Genomic DNA, 23,727 nt, shown 5'->3' on the forward strand with positions numbered 1-23,727 from the left:
ATGAGCAGGGGAAGGGGGAAAGGGAGAGGGACAAGCAGACTCCATACTAAGGAGGGAGCCCAACAAAGGGCTCTATTCCAGGGCTCCAGGATCATGACCTGAGACAAAGGTATGCACTTAAGTGACTGAGCCACCCAGGCACCCCAAATCTATCCTATTTCTATATGCATTCAACACCCACTTAGACAGAAAGTATAATTTTTAAAATACTACTTGTAATAGCAATAATAACCATGTTATCTGGCAATAAATCTAGGGAAACATATCTAAAACTTTTGCGGTAAAAAGTGTAACAATCTCACTTAAAGAAATCTAAATAATCAGAAAGATGTGATATGTTCCAAGATGAAGACTCATATGTCAATTTTCCCTATGAACTCAATGCATTTCTAATCAAAATCCCAAGGCACAAAATGCATAAACTATAAAGGGAAAGATCAATACATTTTACTACATCAAAAATGAAAACATCTGCACAAGAAAATATCATAAACAAAGCAAAGATAATCCATAGTCTAAGGGATATGTGCAGGCACAGAACTAGTGGAAGGATCAGTATCCACAATACATGAGGAACTCTTAAAAACCAGCAAGAAGATAAAGAATAGGACTAGGTAACTCTTAGAAGAGAAAACTCAAATGATCAAAAGACATTTCACACATATTAGATAAAGTTTTTGCCACAGTCTGACAGTACAAAGTGCTGGAGAGGCTACTAAGTAAGGGCCTACAGACAACTGGTGGAAGTAAAATTGATACTTTAAATAACTGGAAATATCTAGCAAGATTAAAAATACCCAGCCCTATGATTCATAATTTTGCTCCTAGGAAAATTCTAGAACAGGTATACAAATAAATTTTGAAACTATGCTGTATCATTTTAAGGATGGGTGGGGGAAAAAAAAGCAATCTAAATACTCATTAATAAGAAAATGCACAAATCAGGGCACCTGGGTGGCTCAATCAGTTAGGCATCTGCCTTCAGCCCAGGTCATGATCCCCGGGTTCTGGCATTGAGCCCCGCATCAGGCTTCCTGTTCAGTGGGGTGCCTGCTTCTACCTCTCCTGCTCCCCCTGCTTGTGCTCATCCTCTCTCTGTCAAATAATGTCTTTCAAAAAAAAGAAAATGCAAAAATATATTATAGCCCTCTCACCCAATTGAATATTATACAACTTGAAATAAATGAACTAGAACATAACATAAATCCCTATGGATAAACTTCAATGACATAATATTAAGTGAAAAAGTTATGGAAAGATAAATACAAGATAATAACCACTTATATAAAGTGTTAAAATATACAAAACAACACTCAATGCTGTAAGGAAACATATTCAGTAAAAGAAAGAAAACATGCATGAGAATAACATGTAATTCACAAGAGTGTTACTGCTAGGGTAAGAAAGTAAATGGGACTGGGGCGCCTGGGTGGCTCAGTGGGTTAAGCCGCTGCCTTCGGCTCGGGTCATGATCTCGGAGTCCTGGGATCAAGTCCCACATCGGGCTCTCTGGCAGGGAGCCTGCTTCCCTCTCTCTCTGCCTGCCTCTCTGTCTACTGTGATCTCTCTCTGTCAAATAAATAAATAAAATCTTTAAAAAAAAAAAAAAAAGAAAGAAAAGAAAGTAAATGGGACTAAGAAGTTAAATATCTTCACTTTGGTTTGTTTTTTTAAGTATGAATATCTGAAGCAGGATTATGATATATTGAGATATGTTAAAGCTGGAGGGTCATAAGCATTTTTGTTATACTATTCTGAATACTCTCCTGTATGTTTGAAATAAATAAACAAAATAAACAATAACCAACAACCACCCAAAATAATAAATAAAAGTTCTGACAAGCAGCAACCACTAAAAGTCATTTTTCTGGCATTAAAAATTAGTTTAAAAAAAAAAATCATTTCCAGGGACGCCTGACTGGCTCAGTCAGTTGAGCATCTGACTCTTGGTTTTGGCTCAAGTCATGATCTCAGAGCCATGGGATCAAGCTCCATGCTCAGCATGGAGTCTGCTTCTAACTCTCCCTCTGTTCCTCCCCCTCCCCTGTTCTTTCTCTCTAAAATAAACAATAAAGATAAAATCTTAAAAAAAAAAAATCAGTTCCAGCTCTTATAAAGGGAGGTTCATCACATCATTCCAGCTGGTGACCCAACCCTAAATCACCTTTATCAATTACTAAGGACACACGCTTGTGGCAATGATCTGCTGAGCTTCCACAGGCAGGCTATGCTGCGGAAACTGTATCACTTATTAAAATTCTCACATTGGGGCGCCTGGGTGGCTCAGTGGGTTAAGCCGCTGCCTTCGGCTCAGGTCATGATCTCAGGGTCCTGGGATCGAGTCCCGCATCAGGCTCTCTGCTCAGCGGGGAGCCTGCTTCCCTCTCTCTCTGCCTGCCTCTCCATCTACTTGTGATTTCTCTCTGTCAAATAAATACATAAAAAATCTTTAAAAAATAAAAAATAAAATAAAATAAAATTCTCACATTAAATCTAACTGGATTAATATGTAATGATTTTTTTAAGTAATAAAATTAATATTTGATGGACATAAACACACTGAAGGAAGAACATACTTGCCAATTAAACAGAACAGCAGGCCCGGGGCATCTGGGTGGCTCAGTGGGTTAAAACAGCACAGCAGGGGACACCTGGGTGGCTCAGTGGGTCATGACTCAGGTCATGATCCCAGGGTCCTAGGATCAAGCCCCACATCAGGCTCTCTGCTCCGCAGGGAGCCTGCTTCCTCCCCTCCCTCTCTGCCTGTCTCTCTGCCTACTTGTGATCTGTCAAATAAATAAATAAAAACTTAAAAAAAAAAAAACAGCACAGCAGGCCCTGCTCTGCCTGTGCTAGATGGTGTCAGATTTGGCGAGGGGGGGTGGACACACACTACTCTTGGGGAAGGACAGTCACCTGCCAAGATACTACCTCAAAACCTCCTCTCCTTAAAAAGAAGACAACTGGTGCGCAGGGGGTACTGGTGTTAAGCAACTCTACAGACAAAAGGCCTTAATCTCAATTAGTAAAGAATCAGAAGGACGGAGGAATTCAGTACTTATACATGTTCCTGAAGCTCAATCCTGGCAATTTATGTTGTATTCCCAGAGCATCTGAGACTGACAATTAGACCAAGTAGCATACAAGGAGTGAAAAGGCCGCCCTGTTCTCACCTCTACACACTGCCTCAGGGGTTCCGTACCTTACACTATCATCAATAAAATGGGAAGAAATAAAGCTTCTCTCATTTGGATTTGTACAAAGGCATCAAACACATGATCCTCAAATGAAAAATGGTTTCTTAACAGCATCCTATTATAAATATATAAATAACAGGCACTACAGGCTTCTGCAAAGCTGTAACTGCCCCATTTTAACTCTCTTTCCCCTATTATAGTATCACATCTGGACTAATTTCTCCAACAGGCTGTCTCTGGTTTAGACAAGAAGCCAATATCCATGCTGTATTAAGCATAGATATTAATTACCCACTTTAGAGGGTTAAAGGAAAGGAAGACACTGTGTTTATTTGTAAGAGTTTATTTATTTGAGAGGGAGAGAGACAGAGCCCACGCATGTGTGCACACAAGGGGATGGTGGGGAGAATTTCTGCTGAGCAGGGGGCCAGATGCAGGACTCCATCCCAGGACACAGGAATCATAACCCTAAACTGAACAGACGCTTAACCAACTGAGCCACCCAAGTGCCCCTTTTTATTTATTTTTATTTTAAGTAGGCTCCATGCCCAATGTGAGGCCTGAACTCAAGACCCTGAGATCTAAAAACAAAATGCTCATGCTCTACCCACTGAGCCAGCCAGGGAACCAGGAAAGGAAAACTCCAAGAGCACCTCTTATACCGCATAGAGGCCATTTCTAACTCCTTGCTCTGTTTACATTTGGTTAGGCATCCTAGATAATAAATCTCTTATCTTCAGTAACATCTATGGAGGACTCCAAGTCTACTGTAATCTGCTAACTGTGGCCCACAGTAGGCATTTGTTTTCCTGCACAAGGCAGAGACAAATTCCTTCAATGCTTTGGAAAAGATACTCCTGGCCTGTAGATTTTCTGAGTCCTTACCAAGGCCTGGCAGCAGCTTCAGACACTTCAAAAGACCTATCTATACAATACATTAACACCAGGATAAAGACTCTAGAGCCAGCTGACTCGAAATCCTGAAAAACACATCAATAGATGAATCAATTATTTAATTTTGCTTTCCAAAAGATGTCTCCTCTAGGCTGCCTCTAAACTTGACAGGAAGTACAGTGATCCTCCCCTTATCTGCACATGGTCTTCCTTCTGACATATCATCAGGTCAGTAGTAGCCTAACAATACGTCACAATGCCTACATCATTCACCACACTGCATCTCATCACATGGGCATTTTATCATCTCACATCATCACACAATACAATAAAACATTTTGAGAGAAAGAGACCACATTCACATAATTTTTATTACAGTATACTGTTATAATTGTTCTATCATTTTTATTGTTAATCTCTTACTGTGCCTAATTTATAAATTTAAACTTCATCGTACATATGTATGTGTAAGAAAAACACAGTACATATAGGGTTTGGTACTATCTGCAGCTTCAGACATCCACTGGGGCTCTTGGAACATACACCCCACAGGTAAAGAGGGGCTACTGTAATCAATTTTTAAGGAAGATTTGAAAATAAGCACAGCATATTTAGGGAACTGAGAGGAACAGGAGAGAAAGGAAAGGGATTATGATCTGTAGAGGACAAGCCGATACTCTACCACCTAGTAACTAAACCTTCCACACCTGAGCCTTTTCCAGTGCCAAGGAAAGTCAATACTTTCATTATCTGCAGACTTAATCAGTTAAAACTCACCAAATGTACTACCACATGCTTATACACAGAAAAGAGTTAAAAAGGAATAACCCCTTCTCAGCAAAATGATAAAGTGAATACGACGCTACTACTACATTCTAACTGCTGACCCTTGTGGTTTTTGATAAACACACGAGCCAGGGCGGGGTGGTGCGGTGAAGACCGTGACTTTATAAGCCAAGAGGTTTTTGGGGTTTTTTTGTTGTTGCTTTTTCACAAAAATGCACATGCACATTCTCTGGGGGTGCCTGGTGGTTTAGTAGGTTAAACATCTGACCCCTGATTTTGGTTCAGGTCATGATCTTGGGGTCACGAGGTCAAGACCCTCCCCACAGGCTCTGCACTCGTCCCTCCCTCACCCTCTGCTCCTCCCACATATGCATGTGCATGCACGCACACATGTACCCTCTCTCTCAAATAAATAAAATATTTTTAAAAATAAGAATAGAATAAAATAGGGGCGCCTGGGTGGCTCAGTGGGTTAAGGCCTATGCCTTCGGCTCGGTTCATGATCCCAGGGTCCTGGGATCGAGCCCCACATTGGGCTCTCTGCTCTGCGGGGAGCCTGCTTCCTCCTCTCTCTCTGCCTGCCTCTCTGCCTACTTGTGGTCTCTGTCTGTCAAATAAATAAAATCTTAAAATAAAAAAAAAGAATAGAATAAAATAAAATGCACATTTTTTGGACCCTGACATAAAGAAGCTCTGAGATCTTGGATGAGGCTGTTCTATAAACCTTCAGAGAATGAACAGAAGTCATGACTGAGAACCAGTACTTGGAAAGCTCAAACACCCTAAGAAACCAAAGCCATTACTTAAGGATACAGCCTCCTGGGGTACTAGTAACAAAGAACACTGTGTAGCAGTAGAGGTCCACTAAGCTCAGTTCAAAACATGGCCTGCAAAGAAAATGTGCTGGAAGAAATGTGAAGATGGAGTAAAAGACAGGAAACAGAACCAGTTAAAAAAGAAAGGCCAGACTTGAGAACCATTCAGGAGGTAAAATGAACCGCTAATGAAGTACTGTTCTTCAAGTCTCAAAGAAAGAGTAAAAGACACAGGAGGCTTCTCTTCTAGGTTTCCCTAACCAGTGCCTAGGGTGCTACTGTCACCTCCTCCTTAGACACCAGCCCAGGCTAGAGACCAGATGTCATGTATATCCCAGCTTTTATTATCAGCAATGTTGAAGAGGCAGTAGGTATATCACAGGGCAGTGTCGAGAGACCCAGGTTAAAGGTACCAGTTAAACAAATTATTTACCTTCTCCTCATCTGGGGTAATGACATCTACACATCAGGTGCAATAAGGGTTCATACAGCATATGACCCAGCAACACAGTAACTACCTAATAACCTAGCACAATGCAAACAAATCCTACATAGATGTGAAACTTATTTTACAGTGTCTCTCATAAAAACACAAGTCTTACTGCAGCTCCAGCCCATCTGAAAACCCCAGGAGGTGAGGCTGTCCAATATACAGCAGTATGTTGGTTCTCATATAGACAACCATGTTCCACTTAGGGAGAGCCTGTTTTTCTTTCTGTTAAGTGTATAACATCTTCCACCACAGTATGTGCTATCTGGTTTCTAAACAAATAAAACTGCAGTTGGAGAGCTCATCTCTTCAGACAGCAGCTGGGATACTGCACAGTTTTACCCAAAATTTAAGTAAAAAATTGGCCCCAAACCCAGAAAATAGGCATTTCATCCAGATAAAACTGGATAAACCAAGTCTACAAACAATGACTGAATAAAACAGTAGGGGAAAGAAGAACACACAGACAGTGAGAATAACCCACACCAAATGTCCCACTCATAGAAGAAGGCAACCAAATGGGCTCTGGAATATATCAGTTCAGATCTGCAGCCATCAGGTGAGGCAAAAGTTGCCAAGTGTAAGACAGTGAAGTTACTAAATGAAAAATATCCAGGACAGAGATATTCTCCTTTTAAGCTAGAAATAAGATTTATGTAAGCGGTTAAGAACCAAATGTTCTACCTACATGAAGATTCAAGATTCCTCATGAGAAGATAAATAGCTTGAGAGCCCTAACCTGGTAAAGGAAGAATATCAGTGGATACAAAATTTTAAAATATTAAATGTGAAAGAGTAACAGTTTCCACTTCAATTGGCTGTTTTATTGGTGCTACTACTGTTTCACAGATTTGATTTCTCATAAGTAATGCACTGATTTTATACCTCACAAAGGCACTCTTTGCCACTTTCACTTATGGAATAACAGTATGGGAAGTGAGTCTTCAAGGGAGAAAAATGAGCCCAAATGCCCTTGATGTGGAATTGTTCTTTAAGATGCTGTCTTAGCACATGATTCTGATTTAATTTTAATTTAAGAAAAAAATCAAGTCTTCCTCTAAGCATCTAAAATGTTTCAAAAAACATTTAATCTGAAATATCCACTCTGGTGTCAATAGATGAAAAACAAGCCTAGCAGGGGCCATCTGACAGATGAGACCAGGTCACAGGTCTCTCTAATGGAGGAATTTGGGCTAAGAACACTGGTTGGGTCAATCAGGTAAATTTCAACTTGCCCTAACCAGAGCTCAAAGACAGACCTGGTAAGGTTCATGAGCAAATAAATCTACCAATGTATGAAACAGATGGTTCTGTCAAAGAGGCTTCTAACCTTTAGAGGAAGAGTCTCTCTGAGAACATACAGAGCAAATTTCAGGGAAAGAATTTCAAGACCATTTTTACAATAAATTTTGTCTAAAAACAAACAAACAAAACCTTATTAATATTTAAACCCCCATTTAAAAAAATAACAATCATGCAAGTATTTATATAACACGGGAAACACACAGATATACACATGAAGGAAATGCACCAAAAGGTTAACCATTTTCATCTCTGGGTGGTAGTTTTCCCAAAAAATTTTTCTTTTTTATTCTTTTGTTTTATAATAGATATGACTTTATAACTGTAAAATCAGCATTTCATCTTTATATGTGTTTTCTTTCTCTGTAAAGCCAAGCAATCAGCAAACAGACCCTCCCTGGCCTCATCTCCATCCTTTGTAGCACCATATTCTTCAGGCTGTTGATTGCCCCTATTCATATCCACATCCAGTGACCGACCACGCTCTCATATTGCCTCCAAAAATTCTCTGGGTACCTACTGAAGTGCCTTATCTTAGCTAGGGCTCCCATGAAAGCCTAAAGCGAAAGATCATCAATAAAGTCACCCTTGAAAAGGCTTTTCAACTGCCCACGTAAATACACTATAGTTTCATGTATATATTACTGTAGACATATACACTGAAACAAATTCCAAAAGGTTGTGGTATTCAGAAATTAAACCCTCATGTGTTTTGCTGCTTGGACCAGTCCAGTAATTTTATGAAGATTCCAGCTTGCAGGCCTTCCCTATTCATCCTCTTGCTTATCATTTCCAACACATCTTTTTACATCAACAATTCTCTATGGCTCCCCATTACTATTATTCTCCTTCTTCTCCTTTTCTTTCCTTCTCCTTCTCTTCCTTCTCCTTCTCTTTTGGTAGAATACTTAACTCATCACCACACCACCTAAAAAATTTCTCTTCTGCCAATGGTCAAAAATTCTTGAAATGTACAGATTTTGTCATATTAACTGTAATGACACTACCTGCATACACTGCCTGTGGGTACTCATTCCCTGAGTAAAATGGTGAGAAGAAATTACCTCACTATTTAAGTCATTATTTCTTGCTCTTTTTTTTTTCCTTTTGCAAAGAATAGTTCGATTTAAGGTAAAATGTTAGTTGTAATTCCATTACATAATTAGAGTACTTTTTTACTTGGAGTGCAAAAAAGGATTCAGTGTTGGTGGGCCTACTGTCAATCTAGTTAAGGACAGTGTTGAGATTATATTTATTAAGAGCTAATGAATAATAGAGACCCCAAATGCACCAGAGTTCAGAAAAGGAAGCAACAACATCTGAGGTTTAAATGCTGTTGGAAGGCTTTCTGGAGGAGGCAGACCTTGAAACAACCCTGAAGCACAGCAGAATTAGACAAGTGAGGAGGGAAGGAAAGGACATTCTCTGCACAGGAATCACAGTTGGATCTAAGTAATGGTGAAACGGCAGAAAGTGTCAGGTTTTCTGGAAAGGAAGATAAAACAAATCATCACTGAATACTGATTAAACATGTACTACTGACCAGTACTGGTAGGCACTGAAGACACACAGAGGGAATCCTCGTCACAGAGTGATGACTAGAACCCTCCAGGATCATCCCATCAACTGACATAGATATGTAAGCATACACTGTGAGCAATCTGGCAAGTACAACATACAACTAAGGTTCCACTGATGAACAGATTAACATATCCATAGAATGAAATATTTTTCAGCAATAAAAGAGAATAAAGTAGTGACACACGCTACGACATGGATTAACCTTGAAAACATCACGCTAAGTTAAACATGCCAGTCACATACGGCCACATACTGTCTGATTCATTTATCGGATATTCCCAGAAGAGGCAAATCCATAGGAACAAAAAGTAGATTAGTGGTTACCAGGAGATAGGGGAAAGGGAGAACAGAAAATGATAACTTAATATATATGGGTTTCTGGTGCCTGGGTGGCTCAGTCATTAAGCAGCTGCCTTCAGTTCGGGTCATAATCTCAGGGTCCTGGGATCAAACCCTGAATCGGGCTCCTACTCAGCGAGGAGCCTGCTTCTCCCTCTCCCACACCCTCTTGTTTGTGTTCCCTATCTCGCTGTGTCTCCCTGTGTCAAATAAATAAATATTTAAACAAACAAAGAAATAAATAAGTAAGGGTTTCTGGGGTGCCTGTGGCTCAGTGGGTTAAAGCCTCTGCCTTTGGCTCAGGTCATGATCACAGGGTCCTGGGATCAAGCCTCGCATCGGGCTCTCTGCCCAGCAGGGAGCCTGCTTCCCCCCTCTCTGCCTGCCTCTCTGCCTACTTGTGATCTCTGTCTGTCAAATAAATAAATAAAATCTTTAATTAATAAATTAATAAATAAGGGTTCCTTTTCATAGCAATGAAATGCCCTGGAATTAGATAGTGCTAATGGTTGTATAACCTTGTAAATGTACTAAAAGCCTCAGAATTAAAGACTTAAAAATGGTGAAATTGCGGCGCCTGGGTGGGTTAAAGCCTCTGCCTTCGGCTCAAGTCATGATCTCATGGTCCTGGGATCGAGCCCCATATTGCACTCTCTGCTCAATGGGGAGCCTGCTTCCTCCTCTCTCTCTGCCTGCCTCTCTGCCTACTTGTGATCTCTGTCAAATAAATAAATCTTTTTAAAAAAATGGTAGGGGAGCCTGGGTGGCTCAGTGGGTTAAAGCCTCTGCCTTCAGCTCAGGTCATGATCTCAGGGTCCTGGGATCAAGACCCGAGTTGGGCTCTCTGCTCAGTGGGGAGCCTGCTTCCCTTCCTCTCTCTCTGCCAACTTGTGATCTCCATCAAATAAATAAATAAATAAAATCTTTTTTTTTAATGGTTAAATTTATGATAGGTGAATTAAAAACGAAGTGGGGGGGGTACGGCTGGATGGGTCAGTCAGTTAAACATCTGCCCCTTGGTTTCTTTCAGCTCAGGTCGTGACCTCAGGGTCATGAGATCGAGCACCTCATCAGGCTTTGCACTGGATATGGAGCCTGCTTAAGATTCTCTCTCTTCCTCTTTCCCTGTGCTCTTTCCCCCCACACTGTGCACACATATTCTATCCCTCTTTCTCAAAAAAAAAAAGGGAAGGAGAAGGAAGGAAGGACAGACTGACAAACTAAGCCTCTATAGGACACAGAAGGAAATAATTTTACCTGGAAAGACTGGGCAAGGCTTTCCAGAGCAGGCAACAGATCTGAATGTTAAAGGACAGTGTCTGGGCAGCCCAGGCAGTTAAGTGCCTGCCTTTGGCTTGGGTCATGATCCCAGGGCCCTGGGATTAACTCCCTCATCAGTGTCCTTGCTCAGTGGGGTCTGCTTCTCCCTCTGCCTCCACTCCCCCTGCTTGTGCACAGGTTGGGAGTAAAGAAAGAGACTGAAAGAGATGAGAAGTAGACGGGCCAGATCCTGACCCAACAGTGTCCTGAAGACCTTGCAAAGGAGTCTGAACTTTGTCCTATACAAGGACTGGCAAATATGTGGCACTTGGCAACACTTTCCTGTCTCTATTTCTGGCAGACATAACCATTATACTGTTGAGTGCTTCTCTGCTGAGCTCAGAAGTGGACTCAATAGCTAACTCCATGCAGTCCTCCCCATAGTCTATATGCCCCTATAGAGAGCCACTGAAGGATAAGTGGCATCAACTAAATTCCCAAAAAGAGCACTGTGGGGGCGCCTGGACAGACGGTTCATTCAGTTAGGTGTCCAACTCTTGATTTCATATCAGGTCATGATGTCAGGGTTATGTGATCAAGCCCCAAGTCAGGCTACCCGTAGAGCCTACTTAAGATTCATTCTCTCTCTCTCTCTCTTTGCCACTAGCCTCCCTCCCCATGCTTGCACACACCTGTTCTGTCTCCCTAAAAAAAATAAATAAGTAAAAATACAAATAAAGGGGCGCCTGGGTGGCTCAGTGGGTTAAAGCCTCTGCCTTCGGCTCAGGTCATGATCCAGGGTCCTGGGATCGAGCCCCATATCGGGCTCTCTGCTCAGTGGGGAGCCTGCTTCCCTCCTCTCTCTCTGCCTGCCTCTCTGCCTACTTGCGATCTCTGTCTATAAATAAATAAATAAAATCTTTAAAAAAAACAAAACAAATAAAAAGAACACTCTGGTGGCTGCGTGGAGGCAAGGAGATTAGGCAGAAAGCTGCTATAACGCTGGGCAAAAGGTGGGGAGACTCTGAACCACAGAAGGGACAGTGAGAAAGGAGAAAAGTAGAAACATTAGAGACTGAGAAGACAAAACTGGTAAGGCTTCAGTAGCCAACAGGAGCCCCAAAAAGAGAGCCTTGGTCATCCTATCTCCCCAGCAGCCAACACAGTCCTTGGTACATAGGAAGGGCTCCATAAATATTAACGAAATTGTTAAATGTTTTATTGACATTCTCTCATTATATCGTAACAATAATACCATGTGTTAAGTAATGTTATCCCCATTCCACAAAGAGGAAATCTAAGGTTTAGAGACATTAAGTGACCCATCCCAATTATACCCAGCTAGAAGAGTAGTAGAATTTGATTTCAACTTAGACTTCTAACTCCAAACTCTTACCCGTGGCCCGGGTTTCCAGCTTAAACAATGGTGTAGGTAAGTGTTGTTAAATAGTAAAATGCCAGAAACAGCTGGAAAATGAATTGGGATTATAGATACAGACTTAGGTGTTCCTGCCAAACTTAGGTAGCTGAAGCCTCAAATATGCAAGAGCCTCAGGGAATATGTGTAGAGGGGAAAGGGTAGCCAAGAAAAAGCCAAACCACAAGGGAGTAAAGAATAGTAGACGGCAGGGACGCCTGGGTGGCTCAGTTGGTTGGACAACTGCCTTCGGCTCAGGTCATGATCCCGGAGTCCTGGGATCGAGTCCCGCATCAGGCTCCCAGCTCCACGGGGAGTCTGCTTCTCCCTCTGACCTTCTCCTCACTCATGCTGTCTCTTACTGTCTCTCTCTCAAATAAATAAATAAAATCTTTAAAAAAAAAAATCTTAAAAAAAAAAAAATAGTGGACAGCAGAGAAGAACAAGCCAGGGGAGCATGTTATTCAGGAAAGACATTAGCAAGACGGGCTTAATCAAGAGTCAAATGCTACAGAAATTTCACTTATGGAGGGGTCACAGGAACCAAAAAGACATTTAGGGAAGGAATTCTAAAAGGAGTTGAAGGCTGCCTGGTGTTTCCATTTTAAACCTGGTGTTTCTCAGGGCATCAGAATCTGAAGAACTTATTAAAAATACACAGTTTCCCAGTTCCCACCAATAGTGATCTTATCTAAGTGACTCAGTCTGGTTAAGTCTCCATTTTGTCATTTCTAAACTGCAAGTAATAGCACTGATCTCATAGTTTTACTCTGAAGACTTTACACACTTTGAAGAAGTCCCACAGCTGATTATGACACTACTTGAAAACTGGCTTTTAGATATCCCAGCTTCAGGAACCACAGAAGGATTCTTAAGTGGAGAAAGATGGGCAAAAGGGAGTCCTTCCAGAACTGCAAAGATGAGAGAATGGAGGAAGGAAAAGCAGCTGTCACAATCCAGGACTAGACCTGAAGGGCTTGGGTTAAGGGAAAAGCAAAGAAACCAGAAGAATGGAGCAGAGGTAAGGCATCCCTTTACCAAAATCAGGAAGAACAGGAGAACTGGTTTAGAAAGGAAAAAATAAAGGAATTCATGCAAGGTATTTGATAAGGGAAGTGAAAAATAAACATCAAAGAGCTAACTGGCAATAAATGTGTTTTGAAGAGGAAAGCAGTAAATCAATTAAGAATATGGGCTCTTAAAAAAAAAAAAAAGAATATGGGCTCTTGAAAAAATAAAATACAAAATATAGACTCTGAGATGAGATGGCCTAGGTCACAGTCCCAGCATTGCTATTTTGTATCTAAAATGACACTGAAGAAGTTACTTAATTTCTCTAAACCTAGGTTTCATTTATAAAATGAGAATTAAAAAGTGCATATTTCATATAAGATTTTTTAAATTAAGTGAAAAAAAAATTAGTGCATTCCTTTGTATCTAATAAGTTAACTTTCAATAATTGCTGATTACCTTTAGCTACTCCATAATGACAACAATGTTACTGGAGATGTTTTGAAGAAACTAAGTCATATTATCCAAGAGAACAATCCTCGCAACTCTGAGAGAGGACAGGAAAGCGGAGGATTCTTCGAATTGGAATCAAGGAATTAGTACCTAAATTAATACCATTGGTACCATTTCACAGGCTGGGCCTTCTTCACTAATTACCACATCCTTTGAACACCCAGGTTTAAAAACATTTCTGGGGGCACCTGGGTGACTCAGTGGGTTAAGCCTCTGCCTTTGGCTAAGGTCATGATCTCAGGGTCCTGGGATCGAGCCCCACATCAGGCTCTCTGCTCAGCAGGGACTCTGCTTCCCCCTCTCTCTCTTCCTACTTGTGATCTCTCTGTCAAATAAATAAATAAAACCTTTTAAAAAAAATTCTGTAAATGTTCTTACCTTGAAGCAAAGTCCACTTTAATTCACTTATTCAATCAGTATTTATTGCAAAACTATCAGCACAATGAATTGTGCTAGATAGCAAATGATGCAAAATTACACACAATGTAAATATGGTACCTGTACTAAAGGGGATTACAAACTAGAAGGTGAAAAATAATAATAAACTAAAACTTGTGCAAATATATGAAACCAGGCATATGGTGAAATGTCACTGATATACTGCCAGTCATAAGAGTCAGAAGAGGGAGAACTCACTTCCAATGGGGATGAATCTGTCATCTGAACTAAGCTCACAAAGATGGTCATAATTTCAATGGCCATAACACAGGTTCAGGGGAAACATGAATATAACCAAAGGACACAATGTGAATACAGATGTAAAGCTGAAAGCAGCCACCAGTGTGTTCCAGGAAAAGCCAGGAATCAAAATCACCTAAAGATCTAGCCATGAGGTAACCAGTCCTATGTTAAGGACAAATAAAAAGGAAAAGCCACAGGGTAAAGCCTGGATTTCCCTGGAAGTGGGCAGGTGGGGGGAGCCCGAAACTTGTTTGGGGAGCAGAATGGTGGCTAGGGTTCCACCTATGCTGAGGACATTTCTAAAATCACCTTTTTCTAGCTGATAGACCTTTAAAGGTGGCTAGAACTTCGTTTCGGACTCTTAATTCAGCCCTTCCATCCTTTTACCAAGAGAGAGAAGTGACTCTGACTGCCCAAGCCATGAAGTTAGTGGCTGAGATGGAGTTGCAGCCCTGGTTTGCAGACTCAATTCAGTGCACTTTATACTCATCCCCTTGGTCAGACAGAGATGTCCAAAAGTCAGGAGGAAATGTGGGTTTGCTGCTTTGTAAAGAAACCACAGGTATAGAACTGAGTCACTTGGACACCCAGAAGCAATAGAAGTGAAAGAGCTAGGTCCCTGAGGGCCAGGCAAAGAGGAAAACAACAAACCTGGGTTACATCCATATCTAGAGGGACAAAAGGAAGGGTTTTTACAAAAGCACATCTGAGAACTAGGCAGAGCATCAAGACAATGTAGAATCCTAGAAGCCAAGGTCAGAGTTTCCTCTTCAGCTAAAACATACATGCTCAAAAAATAATCTGCTGAATCAATGAATGGATAAATAAAGACAGGGTGAGACGAAAAACGTTTGTGCCCCACACAGCTAAGCACTTAATGTGGAAGTATGAGATAATCTCAATCTCACAACAATCCTATGAGATGGAATTATCATAATTATTCTCACTACCATTCAAGAGAAGAAAACAAGCTCACAAACCACCCAACTTAAACAGCAGGTATCATAGAGCCAGGATTAAAAATCAAATCCTGGGAAGAAAAAAAGGAAGGACTGAGAGGAGGAAGGAAGGGAGGAAGGAAGGAAGGAAAAAAAATCAAGTCCTGTGGCGCCTTGGTGGCTCAGTGGATTAAAGCCTCTGCCTTCGGCAAAGGTCATGATCCCAGGGTCCTGGGATGGAGCCCCGCATTGGGCTCTCTGCTCAGTGGGTAGCCTGCTTCCTCCTTTCTCTGCCTGCTTGTGATCTCTGTCTGTCAAATAATAAAATCTTTAAAGTTTTGGTTTTTTTGTTTTTTATTTTAAGATTTTATTTGACAGAGAGAGATCACAAGTAGGCAGAGAGGCAGGCAGAGAGAGAGGAGGAAACAGGCCCCCCACTGAGCAGACAGCCCGATTCGGGGCTCGATCCCAGGACACTGGGATCATGACCTGAGCAGAAGGCAGAGGCTTAAACCCACTGAGCCACCCAGGTGCCCCAAATAAATAAAATCTTAAAAAAAAAAAAAAATCAAGTCCTGGGGCAGCTGGGTGGCTCAGATGGTTAAATGTCTGAGTTAGTCTCAGGAGCCCTGGGACTGAGGCCGCTTTGGGCTCAGCAGAGAGTCTGTTTCTCCCTCTCTCTGCCCCACCCCCCCCCGTGCTTTCTCTCTCTAATAAATAAAATCTTTTAAAAAAATAAAATAAAATAGGGGCACCTGGGTGGCTCAGTAGGTTAAGCCTCTGCCTTCAGCTCAGGTCATCATCTCAGGGTCCTGGGATCGAGCCCCGCATCAGGCACTCTGCTCAGCAGAGAGCCTCCTACCCACCTCTCTCTCTGCCTGCCTCTCTGCCTACTTGTGATCTCTCTCTCTCTGTGTCAAATAAATAAATAAATAAATCTTTAAAAAAAAATGTGTTCAAAATTAGCTTCAAACTGGTAAACATTAAAAATATTTGAGGGGCGCCTGGGTGGCTCAGTTGGTTAAGCAACTGCCTTCGGCTCAGGTCACGGTCCCAGAGTCCCGGGATCAAGTCCCTCATCAGGCTCCCAGCTCCATGGGGAGTCTGCTTCTCCCTCTGACCTTCTCACTTCTCATGCTCTCTCTCAGTCTCTCTCTCAAATAAATAAATAAAATCTTTAAAATATATATATATATATATATATATATATATATATATATATTTGATAATTGGGGCACCTGGGTGGCTCAGTGGGTTAAAGCCTCTGCCTTTGCCTCAGGTCATGGTCCCAGGGTCCTGGGAGCCCCACATCTGGCTCTCTGCTCAGCAGGGAGCCTGCTTCCCCCCCCCCCTTCTCTGCCTGCCTCTCAGCCTACTTGTGATCTCTGTCAAGTAAATAAATAAAATCTTTTAGGGGCACCTGGGTGGCTCCGTGGGTTGAGCCTCTGCCTTCGGCTTGCGTCACAGTCTCGGGGTCCTGGGATTGAGCCCCACACCGGGCTCTCTGCTTGGTGGGGAGCCTGTTTCCCCATCTTCCTCTGCCTGCCTCTCTGTCTACTTGTGATCTCTCTGTCAAATAAATAAATAAAATCTTTAAAAAAAAATAGAAAAATAAAATCTTTTAAAAAGAATTTGATAATGTTCAGTGTTAAAGGAGAACTATAAATACAATATTTTCAGTTATTTGGTATTACCTAGAAAAATTTTAAACATGCATATCCTCTGACACAGAAAATCCACTTGTAGGATTTTATCATAAGTATACAAAGTACAGAAAGATGTATACAATGTATACAAAGAAGTATACAAAGATACACACATACAAGGATGCTTGTAGCTGCAAAGACAGAAACAATGTCTATCACCAGGGGACTAGAAAAATTGATACAAATATACAATGTAACACTATGTAACTATTACAATATATGATAGATCTGAGTATTAAACATGAAAAAATGCCCAAGATAAAAGCATTAAATGAAAAAGTTATAGAAGAGTAGATATACTGCAATCCCATTTATGCAAAAAGGAATTACTTTGGGGCACCTGGGTGGCTCAGTGGGTTGAAGCCTCTGGCTTCAGCTCAGGTCATGATCCCAGGGTCCTGGGATCAAGCCCCCCATCGGGCTCTCTGCTCATCAGGGAGCCTGCATCCCCCTCTCTCTCTGCCTGCCTCTCTGCCTACTTGTGATCTCTGTCAAATAAATAAATAAAATCTTTAAAAAAAAAAAAAGAATTACTTTACCTATCTCTTTCTCTCACATACACATGCATTCATACACATTAGCAAACCCAGTAGAAGAAAATGTGAATACAGACCAAATTCTTTTTTTTTTTTTAAGATTTATTTATTTGAAAGAAAGAGAGTACACTTGCACACCCACTCAGGGGACAGACAGAGGGAGTGGAAGAGGGAGTCTCAAACAGATTCTGTCCTACACAGGGGTCTATCTTACCACCCAAGATCACAACCCCAGCAGAAACAGACTGAATTCTCAGTGGTAATTAACACAGAGACATGGATTATGGGTTTCTTTCCTTATTTAATTTTTTTTTTTTTTTAAAGATTTTATTTATTAATTTGACAGAGAGAAATCACAAGTAGACAGAGAGGCAGCCAGAGAGAGAGAGAGAGGGAAGCAGGCTCTCTGCCGAGCAGAGAGCCCGATGCGGGACTCGATCCCAGGACTCTGAGATCATGACCTGAGCCGAAGGCAGCGGCTTAACCCACTGAGCCACCCAGGCGCCCCTCTTTCCTTATTTAAAAATGTCTGAATTTTACTGTGCTAATATATTACTGGTATTACTGATATAATCATGGGGGAAAAAGTTAAAAAGTCAAGGACTTTCTACAAGCAAGAGATTCTGACCTATGAAACTGTCATGAGAGAGGGGTGCCTAGGTGGCACAGTCAGTTACACCTCTGATTCTTGGTTTCATTCAGCTCAGGTCATGATCTCAGGGTTGTGGGATCAAGTCCTGTGTCAGGCTCCACACTCAACACAGAGTCTGCCTGGGATTCCCTCTCCCTCCGCTCTTCCTCCTCATGCTCTCTCTCTCTAAAATAAATAAACAAATCTTTAAAAGTAGAGAGAGAAAAAGAAAAAGAAAAAAGGAAATGTCATGACAGAAAGGTAAGGGGAAAAAACAGGGAGCAGGAGCCTTAAATTAAAGTGAACTCATGGTCAAGAATGAGGGAGATAGGGACGCCTGGGTGGCTCAGTTGGTTAAGCAGCTGCCTTCGGCTCGGGTCATGATCCCAGCGTCCTGGGATCGAGTCCCATATCGGGCTCCTTGCTCCGTAGGGAGCCTGCTTCTCCGTCTGACTCTGCCTGCCACTCTGTCTGCCTGTGCTCGCTCTCGCTCGCTCTGACAAATAAATAAAATCTTAAAAAAAAAAAAAAAGAATGAGGGAGATAGGGGCACCTGGGTGGCTCAGGTGCCTGCTGCTCTGCCTACTTGTGATCTCTCTGTCAAATAAACAAATAAAATCTTTAAAAAAGAAAAAAAGAATGAGGGAGATAGGGGTACCTGAGTGGCTCAGTGGGTTGAGCCTCTGCCGTCGGCTCAGGTCATGATCTCAGGGTCCTGGGATCAAGCCCCTCACTGGGTTCTCTGCTCAGCAGGGAGCCTGCTTCTCCCTCTCTCTCTGCTTACCTTTCTGCCTACTTGTGTTCTCTGTCAAATAAATAAATAAAATCTTTAAAAAAAGGAATGCAGGAGACAGAAGGCAGATCTAGGGCCTATGGAAAAACTAAGCCTTGGGGTGCCTGGCCGGCTCAGCTGGTAGAACTAAGACTCTTGATCCCAGGATTGTGGGTTCGAGCCCCACGCTGGGTACAGAGATTACTTAAAAAATTTTAAAAATTTAAAAAGAAGAAAAAAAATTTTTTTTAATTAGCCTTGGGAAACATGCAAGCAGTTGCTGAAGGAAATGGGACCCTGAGAAGGCAGCACAGGAGGACCATGAGTAGCACTCAGAGCTCAACTCAAGTGGGGCAGCAGGAACTGCTGTCAACAAGACATCCGATTTTCCTGATTCCCAGAAACACTGAGCAGCCTAGGGTTAGCAAAAGAACCCAGAGGACAAAGTTTAGGGATGGCAAGAGTACAAGTAAAGGGTTCTCAGACCCAGGAAAGGCAGCACTGAAACTATGGGCCGTGCTAAACTGGCATCCAAGCTCAGTGCAGATGGGTAAAATAGTGAAACCTGGTGTGGAGGAGACAGTGGACTAGAAAGCACAATGAAGGGGCGCCTGGGTGGCTCAGTGGGTTAAAGCCTCTGCCTTCATCTCAGGTCATGATCTCAGGGTCCTGGGATCGAGCCCCATGTCGGGCTCTCTGCTCAGCAGGGAGCCTGCTTCCTCCTCTCTCTCTCTCTGCCTGCCTCTCTGTCTACTTGTGGTCTCTGTCTGTCAAATAAATAAATAAAAATCTTTAAAAAAATTAAAAAAAAAAAGAAAGCACAATGAAGGCAAAGAGCCTGAGCTCAAGTTAGAATCACACCTAAAATAATTCTTCCCAAACTTTTTTTTTTTAGATTTTATTTATTTATTTGACAGAGAGAGAGAGATCACAAGTAGGCAGAGAGGCAGACAGAGAGAGAGAAGGATGCAGGCCCCCTGCTGAGCAGAAAGCCTGATGCAGGACTCGATCCCAGTACCCTTGGATCATGACCTGAGCTGAAGGTAGGGGCTTAACCCACTGAGCCACCCAGGCGCCCTTAATCCAATTTCTATACATCATCACATTAGGAGAAAGATGACTGCTAGTGTCAAGTATTGCAAAAACATCACCTGGTTCTGGGTTTTTGTCTTGAGCACTAAGTGATCTATTGCAGAGGGGGGCGGGCTCCCTTTAGGCTCCTCCCTATCCAGCCCTTTAGAGTTTCTGGGTTACTGTTAAGAGAGCACTACCTTCTTCGGGTGTACCTTTTACTGGCCAGAAGCCTGGAATTAGGAGTAACCATCCGCCCAAACTGAAGACCTAATAGCATCCTATGAGGACATAAAAGGGGTCCTAAACAGGATCAGAAAACCTGCAATCGGGGCGCCTGGGTGGCTCAGTGGGTTAAGCCGCTGCCTTTGGCTCAGGTCATGATCTCAGGGTCCTGGGATCGAGTCCCGCATCGGGCTCTCTGCTCAGCAGGGAGGCTGCTTCCCTCTCTCTCTCTCTCTCTCTCTCTGCCTGCCTCTCCATCTACTTGTGATTTCTCTCTGTCAAATAAATAAATAAAATTAAAAAAAAAAAAAGAAAACCTGGAATCAAGTCCCAACTTATTCTTACTGGCTTTGTGCACTTGAAAGCAAGCCACTTCACCTCTTTGTGTTTTCTTCCTCATCTGTAAAATGGAGCTACCTGCATCACAGGGTTGTTGGGAGGGTAAAGTAAAGGAAATGTACACGAAAGTGTTTTATGAACTATAGTATAATACGTGTGCAAGGTATACTTATCATAAAGCAAACGTTTTCATTTCTGCCTATATACAACTTTCATTAATGGTGTTACAAGACCGTAAGTGGGCACTAGTACTGCCAATATATCTATGTTGGCTGAAATGATCCTTGTTTTTACTGCTTCTAACCTGCATTATGATCAAAATCTCAACATTGCTCACAAACTATCTTCAATTTCACAGTTGCTTGCCATATTTAATGTCTTATACTTTGTCTCAATTTTCCTTATCTCATATCAGGTTTTTTTGTTTTGTTTTTTTATATTTTGTTTGTTTATTTGACAGATCACAAGTAGGCAGAGAGGCAGGCAGAAAGAGAGGAGGAAGCAGGCTCCCTGCTAAGCAGAGAGCCTGATGCTGGGCTCGAACCCAAGACCCTGGGATAGATCCCTGGACCCTGGGATCATGACCTCAGCTGAAGGCAGAGGCTTTAATCCACTGAGCCACCCAGGCACTCCTCTCATATCAGTTTTTATCTTTAATCTAACTACAGTTACTTCTCACGCTTTTCTTTTCTGCAGTCTGCTATGTTTGTCAGCTGCAGGAAAGAAGAACAGCATTATGCAGGTTTTAGTAAGGTTCCTCACACCTGGTCTTCAGTGGGATTCCTATGTGATCGGATCAATCATGAGAATTAAATCAAATAATTTAGATAGTACACTCTCAAGTTATTTTACCATGAAGAACCAAAAGGGTGACTTAATGAATCAGCACGATTCCTAAATTACTGGTTTAGTAACTCAGAACACATAGCTTCCTAACAAAGAATTAATTCATCAGTTTCAGTGTTAGTACAGTATTAGGCTGAGCAAAGAACAAGTACAGATAATTTCATAGTCACTGAGTTCAAATTCCTGAATAAAGTTTGGGCAAATAATCTTGGATCCTGAAAATGGTGATATTAAGCTCAACTCCCAAAAGTCCATCAGCCAGTAAGTCACACACCTGGTGTTAAATCCATTACCCACTCCCACTAGTTGTCTGGAGACCTTGTGACCCAAACTGACTAGCCATTCTTCTTCACACATGAAGACAAAGTGCTCACAGTAGTAAATGGCCAAAGGAAGAGCTAGATAATACCAATGAAAAACTTTTATTTCTTCCAAAGCAAACTTTTGCAAGACCTACAGAAAGCAAGTAATAGCCCCCCAGCCTGAAACCATGAACGTATGGAATTAAGCAACACATTTTCAAACAGAATACTGCTTTTAGCAACCTGGAAGTACAAAGGCAGAAACGCTGTTTCAGCCAGGACCAGATGCAGCCATAAAATCAGAACTCTCATCACCACCAACTCCACAAGGAATGATTTCCTGTCATTTCATATCAGAGGTCATTCATTTATTCATTCAACAAACATTCACTGAGTAGCCACTCTGTGCTAGAGATGGTTAGGTATTAGAATATAAGGATAAACAAGACAAGGGTCTGCTCTCAAGTAGGTCACAACCTAGCATGGAATACACACAAATATACCAAAAGTTAGGAGTACAGTGTAATTATGAAAGATACTTGGACAAATTTCAATGGCCACACAAAAGACAGGCATTCAGCTTAATCTAGAAAGAATTGAAGAGTCTCTTAAGAGATGGTAGTGCCTTGATTTCTGATAAATGCAAGCCTAGGAGTCAGAAAAATCACTAGAATGGAGAGGAAAATTAGCAGGAAGTATATCCTGAGCATGCTGGGGACCCTCAAGGAGTTCACTATAACTAGAGCCTCAAGTGCTGAAGGAATTGTTGCAGAGGAGGGACTAGAAAGGCAGATACAGAAGAGGCTGGGTCATAAAGGTCCTTGTGAGATGCTGAAATAGAGATATACCAGAATCTAGATGTTCACTGTATTTTAAGGTAAAAGAATATTATTTACTTTTAACTGGAGTTAGAGACCTGCCGGAATGGACAGGAGATCTGACTAGAGCTGGAAGAGATTTAGGGCCAGTTATTTCTAATCACTTCTATCTGGCTCATACTTATTTTTCTCTTGACTTTTTTTCCTCTCATAGGGAAAAAATAAAACTGAACAATTCTGTAACAAAGGCTGTGAACCTTCTGTTCATCAAAAACATTTCTGAACAGAGTGCTATATTCTATCAAAATAGCCCAAATTAGAGAAAGATGACAAATTTCTCCAGCATCTGGAGTCTTCCTAGCAAAAAGACAAAATCAGGTCTCTGATAAGACGAAAGCTAGGGAAACATCCTGACCATGGCCTACAAGAACATCATGCTGCCTGGCATACCCTAGCACTCTGTCAATGGGAATACTTACCGTTCTCAAAACAAGGACATGCCGAACAGTTACCTCCTGGCTTCTCCACAGAAACTGCCAGGAAAAAACCTACCAGTGCCAGAAATGACCTTGGACTTTATAGTGTGGACTCCTGCCCACCATTACCAGATAAAGACTATCTCGACAATTCTCACCTGTCCAGAGTGCAAGCAGGTGGAGATAGCAGGCTACTTTCTTCACCAAAGAAACTGAGCCCTTCATCTATTCAGAGCACCCAGCTATATTCCTACTACTAATACTACTGAGAGTAGTGTCCCCATTACTAATTCTAACTACACTAACAGCTACTAACATCAATACACTACTACTAACAGCAAGCACTAACCACCCGCCCCCCACAAAGCACTGTGCCTCTTCTCCAGTCCTCAATACAATCTGCAGAGATTATATTAACCCCATTTTACAGATGAAAAAAATAAATAAAATAAAAAACAAGGCTCAGAAAGGTTAACAGCTTGCCCAGGTCAAAAAGCAAGCAAGAGGTAGAAGTGGGATGACTCTAAAGACATGCCCTTCCTATTGTAATAGGCACTTCAGAATTTTCCTAAAGAGAGCAAAAACTCTAAGCCTTCTTTCCAAGAGTTTCTGAACTCTATCCATTTGTCTAACAGGTAGTCAAAAATATTTTTCAACAATCACTTTGTTTTCAAAACAACATATGTAAACTGTTTTTATTTTCCTTGATCAAGTGCATATTTTAGATAGAAAATGAAAGGTATTTCAAAGAATTTATTATGTGAGTGCCTTGATTTTAAAT

General features: G+C 41.6%; 1 protein-coding gene across 7 annotated transcripts in view; it reads right to left on the bottom strand.

Moving 5' to 3' along the window:
• RAD54L2 (RAD54 like 2) overlaps positions 1-23,727 on the bottom strand; it is a 115,958-nt gene that overhangs the window by 86,752 nt on the left and 5,479 nt on the right. The gene's annotated exons all lie outside the window — the stretch shown is intronic.

This window comes from Mustela putorius, unplaced genomic scaffold, assembly GCF_011764305.1.
Source record: "Mustela putorius furo isolate JIRA1106 unplaced genomic scaffold, ASM1176430v1.1 tig00000095_pilon_pilon_pilon, whole genome shotgun sequence".
Taxonomy (NCBI): domain Eukaryota; kingdom Metazoa; phylum Chordata; class Mammalia; order Carnivora; family Mustelidae; genus Mustela; species Mustela putorius.